Source organism: Balaenoptera physalus (assembly GCF_965194825.1).
Source record: "Balaenoptera physalus genome assembly, chromosome: 17".
Taxonomy (NCBI): Eukaryota; Metazoa; Chordata; class Mammalia; order Artiodactyla; family Balaenopteridae; genus Balaenoptera; species Balaenoptera physalus.
The window spans coordinates 32,678,719-32,700,858 of NC_138895.1; the positions used below are offsets into that span (position 1 = coordinate 32,678,719).

Sequence of the window (22,140 nt, forward strand, 5' to 3'; positions counted from 1 at the left end):
ATGAAGAAGAAATAGGCAGTATACATGAAAAAGAATTCAGGGTAATGAAAGTAAAGATGATCCAAAATCTTGGAAATAGAATGGACAAAATAAAGAAACATTTAACAAGGACCTAGAAGAACTAAAGAGGAAACAAACAATGATGAACAACACAATAAATGAAATAAAAAATTATCTGGAAGGAATCAGTTGCAGAATAACTGAGGCAGAAATATGGATCAGTGACCTGGAAGACAAAATAGTGGAAATAACTACTGCAGAGCAGAATTTTTTTTTTTTTAGAATTTTTTTGTGTGTGTAATTTTTTTTTTTTAATTTATTTATTTATGGCTATGTTGGGTCTTTGTTTCTGCATGAGGGCTTTCTCTAGTTGCAGCAAGCGGGGGCCACTCTTCATCGCGGTGCGCGGGCCTCTCACTATCGTGGCCTCTCTTGTTGTGGAGCACAGGCTCCAGATGCGCAGGCTCAGTAATTATGGCTCACGGGCCCAGTTGCTCCGTGGCATGTGGGATCTTCCCAGACCAGGGCTCGAACCCGTGTCCCCTGCATTGGCAGGCAGACTCTCAACCACTGCGCCACCAGGGAAGCCCTGCAGAGCAGAATTTTAAAAAAAAAAGAAAGAAAAGAATTGAAGGCAGTCTCATAGAGCTCTGGGACAACATTAAATGCACCAACATTCGAATTATAGGGGTCTCTGAAGAAGAAGAGAAAAAGAAAGGGACTGAGAAAATATTGGAAGAGATTATAGTTGAAAATTTACCTAACATGGGAAAGGAAATAGACAATCAAGTCCAGGAGGCGTCGAGAGTCCCATACAGGATAAATCCAAGGAGAAACACACCAAGACACATATTAATCAAACTATCAAAAATTAAACACAAAGAAAAATTATTAAAAGCAGCAAGGGAAAAACAACAAATAACATATAAGGGAATACCCATAAGGTTAACAGCTGATCTTTCAGCAGAAATTCTGCAAGCCAGAAGGGAGTGGCAGGACATATTTAAAGGGATGAAAGGGAAAAACCTACAAACAAGATTATTCTACCCAGCAAGGATCTCATTCATATTGAGCAGAGAAATTAAAAGATTTACAGACAAGCAAAAGCTAAGAGAATTCAGCACCACCAAACCAGCTTTAAAACAAATGCTAAGGGAACTTCTCTAGGCAGGAAACACAAGAGAAGGAAAAGACCTACAATAACAAACCCAAAGCAATTAACAAAATGGTTATAGGAACATACATATCGATAATTACTTTAAATGAAAATGGATTAAATGTTCCAACCAAAAGACATAGATTGGCTGAATGGATTCAAAAACAAGACCTGTATATATGCTGTCTACAAGAGACCCACTTCAGACCTAGGGACACATATAGACTGAAAGTGAGGGAATGGAAAAATATATTCCATGCAAATGGATATCAAAAGAAAGCTGGAGGAGCAATTCTCATATCAGAAAAAATAGACATTAAAATAAAGATTACTACAAGAGACAAAGAAGGACACTACATAATGATCAAGGGATCAATCCAAGAAGAAGATATAACAATTGTAAATATTTATGCACCCAACATAGGAGCACCTCAATACATAAGGCAAATGCTAACAGCCATAAAAGGGGAAATCGGCAGTAACACAATCATAGTAGGGGACTTTAACACCCTACTTTCACCAATGGACAGATCATCCAAAATGAAAATAATAAGGAAACATAAGCTTTAAATGATACATTAAACAAGATGGAATTAATACATATTTATAGGACATTCCATCCAAAAACAACAGAGTACATTTTCTTCTCAAGTGCTCATGGACCATTCACCAGGATAGATCATATCTTGGTTCACAAATCAAACTTTGGTAACTTTAAGAAAATTGAAATCATATCAAGTATCATTTCTGACCACAATGCTAGGAGATTGGTGTCAGTTACAGAAAAAGGTCTGTAAAATTACAAAAACGTGGAGCCTAAACAATACACTACTAAATAACCAGGAGATCACTGAAGAAATAAAAAATATCTAGAAACAAATGACAATGAAAACATGATGACCCAAAACCTATGGGATGAAGCAAAAGCAGTTACAAGAGGGAAGTTTATAGCAATGCAATCCTACCTCAAGAAACTAGAAAAATCTCAAATAAAAAATCTAACCTTACACCTAAAGGAACTAGAGAAAGAAGAATACAGAAAACCTAAAATTAGTAGACAGAAAGAAATCATAAAAATCAGAGCAGAAATAAATGAAATAGAAACAAAGAAAATAATAGCAAAGATCAGCAAAACTAAAAGCTGGTTCTTCGAGAAGTCAAAAAAATTGATAAAACATTAGCCAGACTAATCAAGAAAAAAAAGGAGAAGCCTCAAATCAATAGAATTAGAAATGAAAAAGGAGAAGTAACAACTGACTGCAGAAATACAAATGATCATGAGAGATTACTACAAGCAACTTTTTCCAATAAAATAGACAACCTGGAAGAAATGGACAAATTCTTCAAAAAGCACAAATTTCCGAGCCCGAACCAGGAAGAAAAGAAAATATAAACAGACCAATCACAAGCACTGAAATTGAGGCTGTGATTAAAATTCTTCCAACAAACAAAAGCCCAGGACTAGACGGCTTCATAGGTGAATTCTATCAAATATTTAGAGAAGAGCTAACAGCTATCCTTCTCAAACTCTTCCAAAATAAAGCAGAGGGTGGAACACACCCAAACTCATGCTACAAGGCCTCCATCACCATGATACCAAAACCAGACAAAGATATCACAAAAAAGAACTACAGGCCAATATCACTGATGAACATACATACAAATATCCTCAACAAAATACTAGCAAACAAAATCCAATGGCACATTAAAAGGATCATACACCATGATCAAGTGGGGTTTATCCCAGGAATGCAAGGATTCTTCAATATACGCAAATCAATCAATATGATAAACCATATTAACACTGAAGGAGAGAAACCATATGATCATCTCAATAGATGCAGAAAAAGCTTTTGAAAAAAAATCAACACCCATTTATGATAAAAACCCTTCAGAAAGTAGGCATAGAGGGAACTTACCTCAACATAATAAAGGCCATATGTGACAAAAAGACAGCCACCATTGTTCTAAATGGTGACAAACTGAAACCATTTCCACTAAGATCAGGAACAAGACAAGGTTGTCCACTCTCACCACTATTATTCAGCATAGTTTTGGAAGTTTTATCCACAGTAATCAGAGAAGGAAAAGAAATAAAAGGATTCCAAATTGGAAAAGAAGAAGTAGATCTGTCACTGTTTGCAGATGACATGATATGATACATAGAGAATACTAAAGATGCTATGAGAAAACTACTAGAGCTATTTTGGTAAAGTAGCAGGATACAAAATTAATGCACAGAAATCTCTTGCATTTCTATACACTAAGGATGAAAAATCTGAAAGGGAAATTAAGGAAATACTCCCATTTACCATTGCAACCAAAAAAATAAAATACCTAGGAATAAACCGACCTAAGGAGACAAATACCTTTATGCAGAAATCTATAAGACACTGATGAAAGAAATTAAAGATGATACAAACAGATGGAGAGATATACCATGTTCTTGGATTGGAAGAACCAACCTTGTGAAAATGACTATACTACCCTAAGCAATCTACAGGTTCAGTGCAATCCCTATCACACTACCAATGACACTTTTCAGAGAACTGGAACAAACAATTGCACAATTTGTATGGAAACACAAAAGACCCTGAATAGCCAAAGCAATCTTGAGAAAGAAAAACGGAGCTGGAGGAATCAGACTCCCTGACTTCAGACTATACTACAAAGCTACAGTAATCAAGACAGTATGGTACTCGCACTGAAACAGATTTAAAGCTCAATGGAAGAGGATAGAAAGCCCAGGGATAAACCCTCACACATATGGTCACCTTATTTTTGATAAAGAATATACAATGGAGAAAAGACAGCCTCTTCAATAAGTGGTTTTGGAAAAACTGGACAGCTACATGTAAAAGAATGAAATTAGAACACTCCCTAACACCATAGACAAAAATAAACTCAAAATAGTTTGAAGACCTAAATGTAAGGTCAGACACTGTAAAACTCTTAGAGGAAAACATAGGCAGATTTATGTCACTCTATTACATAAAGCACAGCAAGATCCTTTTTGACCCACCTCCTGGAAAGTGGAAATAAAAACAAAAATAAACAAATGGGACCTAATGAAACTTAAAAGCTTGTGCACAACAAAGGAAAATGTAAACAAGACGAAAAGGCACCCCTCAGAATGGGAGAAAATATTTGAAAATTATACAAATGGCAAAGGATTAAACTCTAAAAGTTACAATCAGCTCATTCATGTCAATATCAAAAAAATAAAAAATAAAAAATAAGCAACCCAATCCAAAAATGGATCTAAAACCTAAACAGAGATTTCTCCAAAGAAGATATACAGATTGTCAACAACACATGAAAAGATGCTCAACATCACTAATCATTAGAGAAATGCAAATCAAAACTACAGTGAGGTATTCCCTCACACCAGTCAGTATGGCCATCATGATAAAATCTACAAACAATAAATTCTGGAGAGGGTGTGGTGAAAAGGGAACCATTTTGCACTGTTGGTGGGAATGTAAATTAATACAGCCATTATGGAGAACAGAATGGAGGTTCCTTCAAAAACTAAAAATAGAACTACCATACGACCCAGCAATCCCACTACTGGGCATATACCCTGAGAAAACCATAATTCAAAAATTGTCATGTACCACAATGTTCATTGCAGCTCTATTTACAATAGTCAGGACATGGAAGCAACCTAAGTGTCCATCGACAGATGAATGGATAAAGAAGATGTGGCACATATATACAATGGAATATTACTCAGCCGTAAAAAGAAACGAAATTGAGTTATTTGTAGTGAGGTAGATGGACCTAGAGTCTGTCATACAGAGTTAAGTAAGTCAGAAAGAGAAAAACAAATACTGTATGCTAAAACATATATATGTAATTTAAAAAAAAAAAACGGTTCTGAATAACCTAGGGGCAGGACAGGAATAAAGACGTAGACATAGAGAATGGGCTTGAGGACACAGATGGGGGAATGGTAAGCTGGGAAGAAGTGAGAGGATGGCATGGACATATATGCACTACCAAATGTAAAATAGATAGCTAGTGGGAAGCAGTCACAGAGCACAGGGAGATCAACTCAGTGCTTTGTGACCATCTAGAGGGTTGGATAGGGAGTGTGGGAGGGATACACAAGAGGGAGGAGATATGAGGATATATGTATATGTATAGCTGATTCACTTTGTTATAAAGCAGAAACTAACACACCATTGTAAAGCAATTATACTCCAATAAAGATGTTAAAAATAAAAAAGTGTCCTACACCATGATCAAGTGGGATTTATTCCAGAGTATGGTTTTACATCTGCAAATCAATTAATGTAATATAGCACATTAAAAAAATCAAAGGATAAAAACCATATGTATATGTATAACTGATTCATTTTGCTCTACACTTGAAACTAACAGAACATTGTAAATCAACTATACTCCAATAAAATTTTCTTTAAAAATTAAAATAAAAAAATATGGTCATTTGAATAGATGCAGAAAAATCATTTGACAAAATTTGACACCCATTTACAATAAAAACTTAATAAAATGTGTATAGAATGAATAAACCTCAACATAATAAAACCCATACATCAGAAACCCACATCTAACATCATACTCAATGGTGAAAAACTCACAGCTATCCCTCTAAGATAAGAAAAAAGACAACAATGCCCATTTTCATCACTCTTATTCCACGTAGTAATGAAATTCCTGGCCAGGGCAATTAGGCAAGAAATAGAAATAAAAGACATCCAAACTGGAAAGGAAGAAGTAAAACTGTCCCTATTTGCAGATGACATGATGTTACATATGAAACCCTAAAGACTCCACCAAAAAAAATATTAGAAATAATAAAAAAATATAGTTAATTTACAGGGTACAAAATCAATATACAAAAAAGTGTCTCTACACATTAAGAATCAGCTAGCAGAAAGAGAAATTAACAAAACAATTCCACTTACACTTGCAAAACTAGAATAAAATACCTAAGAATAAATTTAACCAAGAAGGTGAAAAACCTGTACTTTGAAAACTATGACATTGTTGAAATAAATAGAAGACACAAAGAAGTGGAAAGATATTCCATGCCCATGGATTAGAAGAATTAACATTATTAATATGTGCCTATCACCTACAGCCATCTACAGATTCAATGCAATTCCTATCAACATCCCAAAGACATTTTTTACAGATATAGAACAAGAAATCTTAAAGTTTAAATGGAACCACAAAAGATCCCAAAACAATTCTGAAAAAACAAAACAAAACAAAACAAAAACACCAAAAAGCAAAACTGGAGGTACAACTGTCCCCAATTTTAAATTACACTTAGAAGCTATAGTCAACAAAACAGCATAGTATTGGCAGAAGAAAATAGACACAGATCAATAAAACTGAATTGAGAGCCCAGAGATAAACCCAGACATTCATGGACAATTAATTACAAAAAAGGAGCAAAGAACATACAATGGAGAGAGGATAGTCTCTTCAATAAATGGTGTTTAGAAAGTTGGACAGTCACATGGAAAAGGATGAAAATAGACCACTATCTTACACCACACAGAAAAATCTACTGAAAATGAATTAAAGACTTGAATGTAATACCTGAAATCATAAAACTCCTAGAAGAAAACATAGGCAGTATGCTCTTTGACATTGGTCTTACTAATATATCTCTGTATACGTCACCTCAGGCAAGGGAAACAAAAGCAAAAATAACAAATGTGACAACATCAAACTAAAAAACTTTTAAAAACATGGTTCTAGATGGTAGGAAGAAATAAAGTAATTTGGCATAATTTATGACTCAATGAAAATGATTTGGGGGCTAAAGAAAAGAAAACAATGATAAGAACAACCATTAACATTTACAGAATATTTAAATGAGAATTATGCATACATATATCTTTTAGTCCCTGCAGCCATCCTATGAGGTATACTAATATTATTCTATTTTGGAAGGTGGAGAAATGGAGGTTCACAGAGTTTAAATGGCTTCCAAAGTAACATAACTTGTAATTGGTAAATCAAGACCCAGTTTCTACTAGCTGGAAAGTCCTTACTTTCAACCCTTATTCAATTGTACCTTCCTGAAGAAAAAAATATTTACTTCATCTTGCAATGAACTTCATAGTTCTCTTTCCTGGATATACCTGTATGTTTCCATTCATATTAACTTATGGTTGTTATGACAATGCAAATAAATGAAGTGATTTACAGAAGATGGCCAACACACAAAGATATTCACTAAAAATGTTAGTCCCTATTTCCTGTTCCTTTAAGAAGCTTATAATCTATGATAAAATTCATAACATTGAGGGTTATGAAACAAGTTAGCAGCTCTTGATGTTAATAGATCAATGATTACTGGAAGATTCTGTAGTGGGTGTTATCCTATATGGATTGGAAAGTGTTAGAAGCTGCTACATGGATGAAGAAAGGATGAAGAAGTCAAGGAATATAATAGCCCATAGGATTGAATTCTCCAAGTTACAACCTTCTGATTCCATTCACACTTGAAAATTTCTAAAATTTTAATGGATTTTTATTTATTTTTATCCTGGTATACCCATATTTTAAAAGTATATCTTCAAACTATTTAGACATGCAATCATTTGCACACACAATTGTGTTGCATGAGGGAAATATATTATTCTGACTATAAATTAAAAATTGTAACTGAACTAAGATAATTAAAGTTACAGCTGCCAATTTTTTTCTTGTTCATTTACTTTTACAATGTAGCCAGGGAATTTGTTTTATATTTTTAAAGTGCAACACAGTCTACAAATATTCAATAGTTCCAAACGTCAAAACTCATGACAAGCCATTGATTCACTATATGATCATCATTAATCATTAGCATGGTTATTTAGAGTTCTAATAACAGTATTTGGATTTACAATTGATTTGCTGTATACAAAAGTGTATGTGAAGCTACAATTTTTATTGCTATTATAAAAAGATTTGGTAACAAAATACTAAAATGCTACCTATGTTTTTAATCTGTCCTTTTTCTTCCACAACTAACTAGGTGCAATGTTTCTGTTGTTGTTGTTGTTGTTGTCATTCAATGTTGACCTTTGGTAATGCTCCTTTTGTGAAAGACATGGGTTTTTGTACATGGGGTTTGAAGTGTAGGTGCCCATATGTATAAAGGATGAGGAAAAAGGCAAGATATGATAAATGAATAAAAGAGATTGAACAAGTCAGGAAGAATGCTCGGCAAAAGATGCTCAAAGGGAAGCCAGATGGGGGAGGACAGCCTTGGTAAAACAGTCCTAAATATATTTCCTGCCTTGTAAAGAAAGTGTCAAAAGTGCATAGAAGCCACTGAGCATAGACATATTATTGAAAAATACAAATCTCATGAATTGAACAATTTTATGTAGGTCACATTGTTTATAATCTTTGTGAATGATACTGATTTACCATAAAGAATGTGCTTATACTAGTCAGTCCAGTCATCTCCTTGAATGTTTATTTTCATTCCAATTTATTTTCTGAGTTTAGCCAGAAAATTAACCCATATGTTTTTAATAGGAAACAAATTATAAAATTAATAAACTTATATTCAGATTGATCAAACCATGACAGAAAACACAAATTACCAATAGCAAGGATGAAAGTAGGAAAAATATTAGAGAGAGTAAAAGAAATATGAAGTAATATTAAGAATAAATTATGACAATAAATTTAATAACTTAGATGAAATTGAGAGAGTCCTTGAAAAAAACCTGTCACAAGATCAAGTACAAAATATAAATAGTGTATGTATATTGGAAATGATTAATTTTAATTATCAAAAATACCCACTAAAAAATTCCAAGAATTGATTTCACTGATACATTTAATCAGATATTTCATAAAGAAGTCACACAAATATCTCAAAAAAAGATACTAGATTTTCAGAAAATAAATGAACAAACTTCCTAACTCATTTCATGAGATTAGGATATCAAAATATGACAGATATTATTTTTAAAAATAAAATTATAGACCAGTTTATCTCATGAATATAGGCTATAGAAATCTCATAAAATATTAACAAATTAAATTTACCAAAACACGAAAAGGATACCACATCATAACAAAGCAGATTTTAATTCAAGAATACGAGTTTGATTTAACATTGGAAAAATCAATCAATATAATTATCATAGTAGCACAATAAAGGAAAATAAACACACGATTATCTCAATAGATATAGTAAGGGCATTTGATAATACCTACTTATGATAAGATCATTCAGAAAACTTAGCATAAAATGGAACTACTTCTTTCTGATATTGGTCATCTATTAAAAAGAAATTACAGCTAATGTTACATTTACTGATGAAACACTGAGAATAAGGCAAGGTCTCCACTCTCTACAATACTATTCAACATTGCACCCTTTCAGTACAGAATGAAAAATAAATACAAGCATAAAGACTGAGGAAAAATGTAAAATGTTTCTATTTATAGATGCCATGATACCTACATGAAAACAATAACAATCACAAAAAAAACTTTACTAGAACTAACAAGTGAATTCAGGTTAGTGGAGAGAATGGACTTCTATTCTCACTTAGCAGTAAAGATGAACTTCTCCTCCCCACTGGAGTAGTCTACAGTAGTAGTGTAGTAGAGTTAAGAATTAATCATAGTCAGGAGTAAATAAGTAATGCTCCCTGTGTGTCAGTGGTACCCCCTGGGGAGAATAATGAAGCAATATTACAGCACTTTCAGCCAGAGAGGTATAAATGAGGATCTATTAGAGATCCCAAATCCCCACCCTCTCCCAGCAATAATGAAGGACTCATTCCATTGGTTGTTAATGGTGGCTAAGTGGAAAAACTGGATTTCTACTCCCAGTAAAGAGGTAGCTATTCTCTTCCCCTGCTTGAGTGATGCCAGCTAAATAGAACGTTTAAATTAGATTGAGAGCCTCATAACATAAGACCCAAACTATTCAGATTGCAATCTAAACCAATTCATACCAAGGACCAGAAAGATATCAAAATGAGTAATATATATAATTAATAGATATCAGTGAAAAGATGACAGAGATGTTAGAATTATTTGACAAGTATTTTTTATTATTTGTTTAATATCTTTATTGGAGTATAATTGCTTTACAATGGTGTGTTATTTTCTGCTTTATAACAAAGTGAATCAGCTATACATATACATATATCCTCATATGTCCTCCCTCTGGTGTCTCCCTCCCACCTTCCCTATCCCACCCCTCTAGGTAGTCACAAAGCACTGAGCTGATCTCCCTGTGCTATGTGGCTGCTTCTCACTAGCTGTCTATTTTACATTTTGTAGGGTATATATGTCCAATCCACTCTCTCTATTCATCCCAGCTTACCCTTCCCCATCCCTGTGTCCTCAAGTCCATTCTCTATGTCTGCATCTTTATTCCTGTCCTGTCCCTAGGTTCGTAAGAACCTTTTTTTTTTTTTTTTTAGATTTCATATATATGTGTTAGCATACGGTATTTGTTTTCCTCTTTCTGACTTACTTCACTCTGTATGACAGACTATAGGTCCATCCACCTCACTAGAAATAACTCAATTTCGTTTCTTTTTATGGCTGAGTAATATTCCATTGTATATATATATATATATGTTACATCTTCTTTATCCATTCATCTGTCAATGGACACTTAGGTTGCTTCCATGTCCTGGCTATTGTAAATAGAGCTGAAATGAACATTGTGGTACATGACTCTTTGAATTATGGTTTTCTCAGGGAATATGCCCAGTAGTGGGTTTGCTGGGTCATATGGTAGTTCTATTTTTAGTTTTAAGGAATCTCCATACTGTTTTCCATAGTGGCTGTATCAATTTACATTCACAACAACAGTGCCAGATGGTTCCCTTTCCTCCCCACCCTCTACAGCATTTACTGTTTGTAGATTTTATCATGATGGCCATTCTGACTGGTGTGAGGTGATACCTCAATGTAGTTTTGATTTGCATTTCTCTAATGATTAGTGATGTTGAGCATCCTTTCATGAGTTTGTTGGCAATCTGTATATCTTCTTTGGAGAAATATTTGAAAAGTATTTTAAAGCAGTGATCTTTTTTAAAAAATGCTTCAATTAGCAATTATGAATAACATTGAAAAAAATTTAAAAAGCAAGTCTCAGTAAAAAAAGACTAGCAAATATAAAGGATAAAATGAAATTTTTAGATTGAAAAATATAGTAATCTACATAAAATAAGTGCTTCCACAGTAGAATAGATGGAACAGAGGAAAGAATCAATGAATAGGAAGGTAGAACAAAAAAATTCCTCATCTGAACAAAAGGGAAACAATAGATTTTTTTTTTAAATGAGCAGTGCTTTTTGGTACTACTACAAAATATTTAACATTTCTGTCATTGGAGTCCCAAAAAGAGATGAGACATATGTCAGGATTGAAAACATAACCCCCCCAAAAAAATGGTTAAACTTTTACAAATTTGATGAGAGACAATATAATGCCTACATACATCAATTAAAGGAAACCAATTGGCAGAATAGATTAAAAACATGGCCCAACTATATGCTGTTTATAAGAAACACAGTTCAAATATAACAATACACTTATCCATCAACTGGCAAGATGGAATGGGTGTTTATAGAACACCACACACAACAATATAATAGGCATTCTTTTCAAGTGCCAACAAGACATTTACTAAAATAGACTATATCCTAGATCATAAAACAAACGTCAATAAATTTAAATGAATTAAAATAATACATAGTGTATTCTCCAACCACAGTGGTATCAATCTAGAAATCTATAATGCAAATAGAACAGGGAACTATTCAAACATTTGTAACCTATGTGAATCTAAATAACTCACTGGTCTAAGAGTAAGTCTCATGAGAAATAAAAACATATAGATTAAAATGAATTAAATGAAAATACACAGATAATAGAGTACTGACAGTAATATTATAGCATTAAATGCATCCATAAAAAGGGAGGAAATGTCTGAAATCAATAAACTGTGCTTCTGGGGCAGACTCTCAGGTGCTCTAGATTTGTGATGAGTTGCAGCAGGGATAGAGGAAGATGGGGCATCAGCTGCTTCTTCTAGATGCTAGGGAATGCAGCTGGCCTTGGATCCAAAGCAGATTTTAAATATCAATCAGGCATGGAAGACAACGCCCGGCTGGAGGACTGAGTGGAACACAGAAGTCTAGTCATCCTGTGCCTTTGAATTGGAGAATTTAACCTATTTACATGTAGGCCGTGGAGCTGACAGGGTCTTGGTGCTCAAGCCAGGTGTCAGGTCTGAACCTCTGAGGTGAGAGAGCTGAGCTCAGGACATGGGATAACCAGAGACCTCCTGGCCCCATGTAATATCAATCAGTGAGAGCTCTCCCAGAGATCTCAGTCTCAATGCTAAGACCCAGTTCCACTCAACAACCAGCAAGCTACAGTGCTTGACACCCCATGCCAAACAACTACCAAGACAGGAACACAACCCCACCCATTAGCAGAGAGGCTGTCTAAAATCATAATAATTTCATAGACACCCCAACACCCACCAATGGACGTGGTCTTGCCCACCAGAAAGACAAGATACAGTTTCATCCACCAGAACACAGGCACCAGTACCATCTACCAGGAAGCCTACAAAACACACTGAAATAACCTTACCCACTGGGGGCAGACACCAAATACAATGGGAACTATGAACCTGCAGCCTGAGAAAAGGAGACCCCAAACACAATAAGTTAATTAAAATGAGAAGACAGAGAAATATGCAGCAGATGAAGAAGCCAAGTAAAAACCCACCAGGCCAAACAAATGAAGAGGAAATAGGCAGTCTATCTGAAAAAGAATTCAGAGTAAAGATAGTAAAGATGGTACAAAATCTTGGGAATACAATAGAGAAAACACAAGAAATGTTTAAAAAGGAACAAAGGAACTAAAGAGAAAACAAACGAAGAAAACATGATAGAGGAAATTAAAAACTGTCTAGAAGGTATAAATAGCAAAAAAATTGAGACAGAAGAACGGGTAAGTGACCTGAAAGACAAAATAGTGGAAATCCTACCACAGAGCAGAATAAAGAAAAAAGAATGAAAAGAATTGAGGACAGTCTCAGAGACCTCTGGGACAACATTAAACACACAAATATTCGAATTATAGGGGTCCCAGAAGAAGAAGAGAAAAAGAAAGGGACTGAGAAAATATTTGAAGAGATTATAGTTGAAAACTCGCCTAATGTGGGAAAGGAAATAGTTAACCAAGTCCAGGAAATGTAGACAGTACCACACAGGATAAATCCAAGGAGAAACACACGTGAAGACACATATTAATCAAACTATCAAAAATTAAATACAAAGAAAAAATATTAAAAGCGTCAAGGGAAAAGCAACAAATAACATACAAGGGAATCCCCATAAGGTTAACAGCTAATCTTTCAGCAGAAACTCCGCAAGCCAGAAGGGAGTGACAGGACGAATTTAAAGTGATGAAAGGGAAAAACATACAATCAAGATTACTCTACCCAGCAAAGATTTCTCTCAGATTCGATGGAGAAATTAAAATCTTTACAGAGAAGCAAAAACTAAGAGAATTCAGCACCTCCAAACCAGCTTTGCCACAAATGCTAAAGGAACTTCTCTTGGCAGGAAACACAAGAGAAGGAAAAGACCTACAACAACAAACCCAAAACAATTAAGCAAATGGTAATAGGAACATACATATCCATAAGTACCTTATGTAAATGGATTAAATGCTCCAACCAAAAGACATAGACTGGCTGAATGGATACAAAAACAAGACCTGTATATATGCTGTCTACAAGAGACCCACTTCAGACCTAGAAACATACAGACGAAAAATGAGGGGGTGGAAAAAGATATTCCATGCAAATGGAAATCAAAAGAAAGCTGGAGTAGCACTTGTCATATCAGACAAAATAGATTTTAAAATAAACACTATTACAAGAGACAAAGAAGGACCCTACCTAATGATCAAGGGATCAATCCAATAAGAAGATATAACAATTGTAAATATTTATGCACCCAACATAGGAGCCCTTAAATATATAACACAAATGCTAACAACCATAAAAAGGGAAATTTACAGTAACACAATATTAATAGGGGATTTTAACACCCCACTTTCACCAATGGAAAGATCATCTAAAATGAAAATAAATAAGGAAACACAAATTTTAAATGACACATTAAACAAGATGGACTTAATTGATATTTATAGGACATTCCTTCCAAAAACAACAAAATACACGTTTTTCTCAAGTGCTCATGGAACATTCTCCAGGATAGATCATATCTTGGGTCACAAATCAAACCTTGGTAAATTTAAGAAAATTGAAATCATATCAAATATCTTTTCAAAACACAATGCTATGAGACTAGATATCAATTACAGGAAAAATAAAACTGTAAAAAATTCAAACACACGGAGGCTAAACAACACGCTACTAAATAACCAAGAGATCACCAAAGAAATCAAAAATACCTAGAAACAAATGACAGTGCAAACATGATGACCCAAAATCTATGGGATGCAGTAAAAGAAGTTGCAAGAGGGAAGTTTACAGCAATACAATCCTACCTGAAGAAATAAGAAACATCTCAAATAAACAACCTAACCTTACATTTTAAGCAATTAGAGAAAGAAGAGCAAAGAAAACCCAAAGTTAGCAGAAGGAAAGAAATCATAAATATCAGAACTGAAGAAATTGAAAAAGAGATGAAGGAAACAATATCAAAGATCAATAAAGCTAAAAATTGGTTCTTTGAGAAAATAAAAAAAGTTTGATAAACAACTAGCCAGACTTATCAAGAAAAAAAGTTGTGAAACTGAACCAGAAAGAAATAGAAAATATAAACAGACAAATCACAAGCACTGAAATTGAAACTGTGACTAAAATTCTTACAACAAACAAAAGTCCAGGGCCAGATGGCTTCACAGGTGAATTCTATCAAACATTTAGAGAAGTGCTAACACCTAACTTTCTCCAACTATTCAAAAATATAGCAGAGGGAGGAACGCTTCCAACCTCATCCTACAAGGACATCATCACCCTGATATAAAAACCAGAAAAAGATATCACAAAAAAGAAAACTACAGGCCCTAACACTGATGAACATAGATGCAAAAATCCTCAACAAAATAGTAGCAAACTGAATCCAACAGCACATTAAAAGGATCATGCACCATGATCAAGTGAGGTTTATCCCAGGAATGCAAGGATTCTTCAGTATATGCAAATCAATCAATGTGATACACCATATTAACAAGTTGAAGGATAAAAACCATATGATAATCTCAATAGGTGCAGAAAGAGCTTTCAACACAATTCAACACACATTTATGATAAAAATTCTCCAGGAAGTAGGTATACAGGGAACTTACCTCAACATAATAAAGGCCATATATGAAAAAAACACAGCTAACATCATTCTCAGTGGTAAAAAAACTGAAACCATTTAACTATGATCAGGAAGAAGACAAGGTTGCCCACTCTCACCACTATTTCAACATAGTTTTGGAAGTTATAGACACAGCAATCAGAGAAGAAAAATAAATAAAAGGAATTCAAATTGGAAAGAAGAATTAAAACTGTCATTGTTTGCAGATGACATGATATTATACATAGAGAATCCTAAAGATGCTACTAGAAAACTACTAGAGATAATAAATTGAATTTGGTAAAGTAGCAGGATACAAAATTTATGCACAGAAATCTCTTGCATTCCTATACACTAATGATGAAAAATCTGAAAGAGAAATTAAGGAAACACTCCCACTTACCATTGCAACAAAAGAACAAAATACCTAGAAATAAACTTACTTAAGGAGAAACAAGACCTGTATGCAGAAAACTATAAGACACTGATGAAAGAAATTTAAGATGATACAAACAGATGTACCATGTTCTTGGATTGGAAGAATCAATATTGTGAAAATGACTATACTACCCAAAGTAATCGACAGATTCAAAGCAATCTGTGTCACACTACCAATAGGATTTTTCAAAGAACTAGAACAAACAATGGCACAATTTGTGTGGAAACACAAAAGACCCCGAATAGCCAAAGCAATCTTGAAAAAGAAAAACAAATCTGGAGGAATAGGCGCACTGATTTCAGATTATACTACAAAGCTACAGTAATCAAGACCGTATGGTACTGGCACAAAAACCAAAATATAGATCTATGGAACAGGATAGAAAGCCCAGAGATAATCCAACGCACATATGGTCACCTTATTTTTGATAAAGGAGGAAAGAATATACAATGGAGAAATGACAGCCTCTTCAATAAATGGTGCTGGGAAAACTGGACATCTATATGTAAAAGAATGAAATTAGAACACTCCTTAACACCATACATAAAAATAAACTCAAAATGGATTATTAAAGACCTAAGTGTAAGTCCAGACACTATAAAACTCTTAGAGGAAAACATCGCAGAACACTCTATGACATAAATGATAGCAAGATCCTTTTTGACCCACCTCTGAGAGAAACAGAAATAAAAAGGGAAATAAACAAATGAGATCTAGTGAAACTTAAAAGTTTTTGCACAGCAAAGGAAATCATAAACAAGATGAAAAGGCAACCCTCAGAATCAGAGAAAATATTTGCAAATGAAGCAACTGACAAAAGATTAATCAACAAATTATACAAGCAGCTTATGCAGCTGAATATAAAAAAAAAAAAAAAACAATGCAAAAATGGGCAGAAGACCTAAGCAGACATTTTTCCAAAAAAGATATACAGATTGCCAGCAAACACATGAAGGGATGCTCAACATCACTAATCATTAGAGAAATGCAAATAAAAACCACAATGAGGTATCACCTCACACCAGTCAGCATGGCCATCATCAAAAACTCTACAAACAGTAAATGCTGTAGAGGGTGGGGAGGAAAGGGAACCCGCTTGCATTATTGGTGGGAATGTAAATTGATACAGCCACTATGGAGAACAATATGGAAGTTCCTTAAAAAACTATAAATAGAACTATCATATGACCCAGCAATCCAACTCGTGGGAATATACCCTGAGAAAACCATAATTCAAAATGAGACATGTACTGCAATGTTCATTGCAGCAGTATTTACAATAGCCAGGACATGGAAGCAACCTAAGTGTCCATCAACAGATAAATGGATAAAGAGGTGTGGCACATATATACAATGGAATATTACTCAGCCATAAAAAGAAATGAAACTGAGTTATTTGTAGTGAGGTGGATGGAACTAGAGTCTGTCATACAGGGTGAAGTAAATCGGAAAGAGAAAAACAAATACCATATGCTAACACATATATATGGAATCTAAAAAAAAAAAAAAAGGTTCTTATGAACCTAGGGACAGGACAGGAATAAAGATGCTGACATAGAGAATGGAATTGAGGACACAGGGAGGGGGAAGAGTAAGCTGGGACGAAGTGAGAGAGTGGCATGGACATATATACACTACCAAATGTAAAATAGATAGCCAGTGGGAAGAAGCTGCATAGCACAGGGAGATCAGCTTGGTGCTTTTTGACCACCTAGATGGGTGGGATATGGAGAGTGGGAGGGAGATGCAAGAGGGATGGGATATGCGGATATATGTATACATATAGCTGATTCACTTTGTTATACAGCAGAAACTAACACATCATTTTAAAGCAATTATATTCCAATAAAAACGTTTAAAAAAGAAATAAACTAAGCTTCCACTTCAAAGATCTAGAAAAAGAAGAGCAAAAACAAAGCAAAACAATTCCTCAAAACAAGCAAATTGAATGAAATAATAAGCAAAAATCAATGAAATTAGCAATAGAAAAAAAAAATAGAGAAAAAATGAAATGAAGAGTTGCTTTTTTGAAAAGATAATACTGGCAAATCTCTAGAAAGATTGGAAAAACAAAAAAACCAAAAGAAAAAATGGAGAAAAAATAAACTAGCAACATCAGGAATGAAACAGAAGATATCATTACAGACTCTGTAGACTTCTAAAATATAGTAAGGGGATACTGGCAATCACCGTACACACATACATCTGAAAAGTTACATGATATTGACCAATTCTTTGACAAACACAGCTGCAAGTTATTTAATATAAAATAGATCACTTGAATAACCCTGTAACTATTAAGGAAATTGAATTCATAATTTAAAAACTCTTCCCCCCCACTTAAAAATTTCCAGACCAAGATATTTTTACTGGAGAATTCTACCAGATGTTTAAATAAAATTTAACACCAGTTCTACACAATCCCTTCCAGATAATAGAAGACAAAATACTTCCTAATTCATTTTATGAAGCTAGTGTTATTCTGTAACTAAAACTAGAGACAGTTCAAAGAAAAATGAAGCTAGAGAACAATACTCTTCATGAATATGCAAAAATCCTTAAAACATTAACAAATAGTAGTCTTAAATCTATGAAAAGATTTATACACTATTATCAAGTGGGGTTTAATCCACAGATGCAAGGATGGTTCACTATTCAAAAATCACTATTCAATCAATGTGATCCACCATATTAAAAGGCTAAAGAAAAAATAGGGGAGTGACATGACCAAGATGGCATCAGAGGCCATTTCCAACTTCAGTATCCCTCACAAGAACAACTAGCAATTACCCATAGATAAGACACCACTGTGAAAATACCACAATCCTGGGGTAAATTTGAAGCTCTTCCCTTGACAATAGAGACCATGAAGGACCATACTAGAAGGGTAAGAGAAGTGACTGAAATCTGACTGCATTACTCCTCCACAGTGCCATAGGGAGAGGGTTTCTCGGGTCCTATGGTCTCTCTCATGGGAAAAAGAATACCTAAGTTAGACATTCAGCTCCCCTAACATTACAGGACTCTTCCTGGGAAACCCACTTGGGCCTCACCTCATGGGGACTAATGGAATATGTGGGGTTTGACCATTGGGGATCAGATAGAGATGAAGAAGAGAGGTAGTGCTTAAAGCAACCAATGCTCACATCTTAGCAGACTGCATTCCTGCCTGCAGTGGTGCCTGGGCAGAGATCATAGCCAGTGACTCTGCCCATCATCAATACTGAGCTGGTAACCCCGTCTGGACAGAAGTACCTTGGAAGTTCTGCCTGAATTGGGTACCCAGCCAATAAACCTTACCAGGGGTAGAGCCCACTCTTCTGCCTCATCCTGGCAGAAAAGCAAATCCACAGCCTTGCCCAACTACTGAGTTTAGCCTCCAGTCCAACCTGATCAGGAAACTGGCCAGAGAACCCAGGCAGCCACAGAGCCCATTCTACAGCCACACTTGGGCAAGGAGCCAAGCCAGCAGCCCTGCCCAACTGTTAAGTGTAGCTTTTGGCCAAGTATAACCAGGGAGCCTGAACAGTAACCCTGGACAGCCTTGAAACCAAGCCTCTGGTATTGACTAACCACAGCAAATGATAACCCACGGGGGGCGGAGTCAAGATGGGGTACAAGGAGGACACGGAATTCATGTCTCCACACAACTAGGGCACCTACCAGGCACCGGTGGGGGACCATGGATACCTAAGTGGACAGGACAAACTCCCAGTGACTGGGTAAGACGTGGGGCACCGGGGGGAGTAAAAGGGGAGGAGAAGTGTAGGTGGGACAGGACTGGAGCCCCTGAGGGGTGGCTGGGGGAAGGGAAGGGATCCCACATCCAAAGGGGGAAATTGGAGAACCATTGGGAAGGCAGAGGATCAAAACAGAGCGTGGCCAGGTTTCCCCTGACCACTTGGGCTCCCAGGAATCTGCTGAGATCCTGGGCCTGATCTTCTGCCCACCTAGACCCCTCCAGCTGCTTGGGTCCTGAGACAGTGGGAGGGAGGAAAGGGGGAGCAGAAGTACAGGCTGGACAGCCAGGAGTGACACCTCTGAAGGGTGAATGGAGGAGGGGAGGAATTCCTACACCCAGTGGAAACCACCCATGGTTAGAGGTCCAGCGGCAATGGGGGAGACCCTGGGGGAGATGGTGGGGGGCATGATGGAATGGAAGGGAACACAGCCAGTGCTTTCCCTGTCCATTTAGGCAGGGGGGAGCCTGTTGGGCTCCCAAACCTAATCCTCTGCCCTCAGAACTTCCTTCCTGCTGTGCAGAACACAGCCCCCCAACACCCCACTCAGGGCCCTACCTTTACACTTGGAGACCCCAACTGAGACCTCCTCCAACCGTGCTGAGCCTAAACCTCACCCACACATCCTCACCCAGGGCCTTACCTCCAAACTCCAGAACTCCACACTCAGGAGGCACCCCTTTGGGCATGCTTCCTCTCCCCTTCCGTGCAGGTCCTAAACACAGTCCCTGCCCCATGCTTGAACGTTTCCCTGACTAAGCCCCTATCCCAGGGCTTTTTCCGGCTATATGGGTCCTGAGACTAGGCCCCACCATACACTCAAACGTCACCCTACCCACACGCCTAGGTCCCACCCCACGCTAAACCCACCCCTGCCTAAGTTCCACCCCCACCTAAACTCTTTGCCAATAGGCAAGGCTTTTTATTTTTTTCCCTCTTTTATATTGGGGTTCTATTTTAGCTTGTTGATTTGTTGTTGTTGACTCTTTTATATATTTACTTTTCCTAATAAATCATTTATTTTTCTAATTTTATTTTATTCTTTATACTTTGTTATTGTTAACTCCTTTTGGCTTATTTCCACCACCACCACCCCATTTTTTTTTTTCTGTTGAGGTTTTATTTTACCTTGTTTCAATTCTTTCAATTATAGTTTTATTTTTCCTAATATATTTTTACCTTTCTAATTCTATTTTGCTTTTTATTCTTTGATACTGTACTGCTGCTTTTTTCCTTTCTTTATTATTATTATTATTTTTACCAGGCCATGAAGCTTGTGGGATCTTGGTTCCCAGGCCACAGGTTTGACCCAATGACCTATGGGGGGAGCTCCGAGTCCAAACCACTGGACTAACAGAGAACCACAAACCCCAGGGAATATTAATCAGAGTGAGGCTTCCTGGAAGTCCTCATCTCAACACCAGGACCCAGCTGTATCCAACTGCCTGAAAACTCCAGTGTGGATGTATCAGGACAAACACCAGTAAGACAGGAATACAGCATCACCCATCAAAAAAATAAATAAATGAAATGACAAAAAAATGTTACAAGAAGCAAGGTAAAAACCTAAAAGACCAAATAAATGAATACAAAATAGGCAACTTACATGAAAAAGTATTCACAGTAATGATAGTAAAGATAACTCAAAATCTCAGCAAGAAAATAGAGAAAATACAAGAAACATTTAACAAGGATCTGGAAGAACTAAAGAGAAAACAAACAGTGATAAACAATGCAATTACTAAAATTAAAAATACTCTAGAAGGAATCAATAGGAGAATAACCAAGGCAGAAAAACGGATAAGTGGGTTGGATGATAAACTGGTGGAAATAACTTCCAGGGATCAGAAAAAAGGATGAAAAGAATTGAAGACAGTCTAAGAGACTTCTAGGACAATATTCAATGAAGCCATTTTCAAATTAGAGGGATCCCAGAAGAAGAAGAGAAAAAGAAAGGGCCTGAGAAAATATTTGAAGAGACAATAATCGAAAACTTCCCTAACCTGGGGAAGGAAATAGTCAATCACGTCCAGTAAGCACAGAGAGTACCATACAGGATAAACCGAAAGAGAAACATGCCATGACACATATTAATTAAACTATCAAAAATTAAATACAAAGAACAAATATTAAAAGCAGCAAGGGAAAAACAACAAATATCATACAAGGGAACCCCCATAAGGTTAATAGCTAATCTTTCAGCAGAAACTCTGTAAGCCAGAAGGAAGTGGTAGGTAATATTTAAAGTGATGAAAGATAAAAAACTACAAGCAAGATTACTCTACCCAGCAAGGATCTAATTCAGATTCGATGGAGAAATTAAAACCTTTAGAGACAAGAAAAAACTAAGAGAATTCAGCACCACCAACCAGCTTTACAACAAATGCTAAAGGAATTTCTCTAGGCAGGAAACACAAGAGAAGGAAAAGACCTACAATAACAAACCCAAAACAA

At 35.8% G+C, this 22,140-nt stretch overlaps 1 long non-coding RNA gene across 1 annotated transcript in view; it reads left to right on the forward strand.

Annotated features, from left to right (window-relative positions):
* The first annotated feature begins 595 nt into the window (after positions 1-595).
* The window catches only part of LOC309647088, an 846,185-nt gene continuing 824,640 nt past the window's right edge, over positions 596-22,140 (forward strand). The window contains exon 1 of the long non-coding RNA XR_014255783.1: positions 596-5,032. This is a non-coding gene — a long non-coding RNA (uncharacterized lncRNA). The remainder of the gene's footprint in view (positions 5,033-22,140) is intronic.